Below are 1,769 nucleotides of genomic sequence, written 5' to 3'. Positions count from 1 at the left end.
GAATTAGCAGCTTAGCAGTGAAATAAACTTTTCAATGTTTAAAGTGCAGCAGTGATCAGAAGAATATGAGGCAAATGCACTGGAAACATTGAGTTGAGTTCTATTTAAAGGATTAAAAATTAGCCATGTAGAGCAAATTTGATGTTTAAAAGTGTGATGCAGAGTCTTGATTTGTGTGTTGATTAGAGTTTAAACAGTCTTATGACAGCGGGGGATAAGCTGTTGCAGAGCCTGCAATTCCTGCATCAAATGCTGCAAAGCCTCTTCCTAAGGGGCAGCAGTCCATGGAGGGGATGTGAGCAGTGATTGATGATGTTATGGGCTCATGACACGCAGCGCTGGGGTGAAATGTCTTTAATGGAGGGAAGTGCTTCATAATAATACCTGTGGAATGCAAACATAAGACAGTTTTTTTTTTTCTGTTTTCAGAGTCTATGGTTCAGTGATTTATTGTTTTAAAACCAAACTATAAGGATATTCTAATAGACTGACCTGCCCTCATCAGCTTCTGCAGTGCTGATTACATCAGAGGGAAGTTGTTGCAATAAAGTGCTCCTAATGTTCTTCCAGTTCTTGCAGATCCAGAGAGAGAACCTAACTTTTTTATTTTCAGCACTAAGTGGAGGTTTTTCTCGTTACTTCTGTCACCCAGCGTGCTGTTGGTGTTCATGGATCTCAGGTTGTGTTCATGTAGAGGAGGATGTCTGGTTGGAGAGGCTCAGAGTCATTTCCTCCAAACGCGACGCCGTTCGCCAAGAAAAGCCTGAACGCCTCTCCCTCATGCATCACTCTTTGCCTCAAGCGGATAAGTGAAAAAAAATCGTTATGTTTTAGTCAGAGGCGATGTCAGGATGAAGAGTTGTAGAAAAGCGGCTCCTACTGTTTCGGGTCTGAACCTTTAAATATGTCATCAGATATGGTAGATGAACCGGAAATAAACCTTGGATATGAACCTGCTTTGTGTTTGGTAGGATTTAGGTTTGTTTGGCATCTGGTGGAAATGGCTCCTAGATGCCCTGTTTGGGTCCCTGAAAACTTGGTTAAAATGATGACAGAGCAACATATAAAGTTAAGTTTGAATTCTGTTATTTCAAAAACTATATATAAAAAAAAAATAATAAAAAAAAAATGTAATAGAAAAAGAAACAGTTCTAGGCAGATGAAACACTTTTCAAATCAAATTTTATTTTTACATTAAACTTATGAAACCAGTGATAATATCTACTCCTTACTGTAAGTAAGCCTGTATACAAAAAAAAGACTCAAATTCAAATTAACACAAAGTTTGTCTGGAGCACTGTTTGTTTTTTAGTGAAGTTACTCATCAGGATGGAGCAGTCAAGCGTTTTATTTAGAAGAAGCGATAAATAGGCAGTAAAACTACTAAATGTACGTTTTAACCCACTTCTGGTTACATTACTGCTCGTTACTGTACTTAAGTACACTTTTTAGGTATCTATACTTTACTCTGGAGGTCTTCAACAGGGGGTCCGCGACCCCTAGGGGGTCCACGGAGGTTCTGCATGGGGGTCGCGAAAGTTTTGGTTGATTAGACTTTTTTTCCCTCTGCAATTTTTTCCACTAATTGAAATGTGTTTAAATACACATTAACATGAATTCAACACACTTTAGTAAACAGATAAATGGAGGCAGAAGATGTCTTTCAGTCATATGCACACATTCAGAGACACACACACTGCAAAAACTGTTAATCTAATTTAGTAATTATTTCTTAAAATAAGTGGATTTCTTCTTAAATTGAGCAGACA

This window comes from Cyprinodon variegatus, unplaced genomic scaffold (genome assembly GCF_000732505.1).
Source record: "Cyprinodon variegatus isolate N-32 unplaced genomic scaffold, C_variegatus-1.0 Scaffold498, whole genome shotgun sequence".
NCBI lineage: Eukaryota > Metazoa > Chordata > Actinopteri > Cyprinodontiformes > Cyprinodontidae > Cyprinodon > Cyprinodon variegatus.
The sequence above is the reverse complement of the archived record's forward strand: the minus strand, read 5'-3'. Positions refer to the sequence as shown.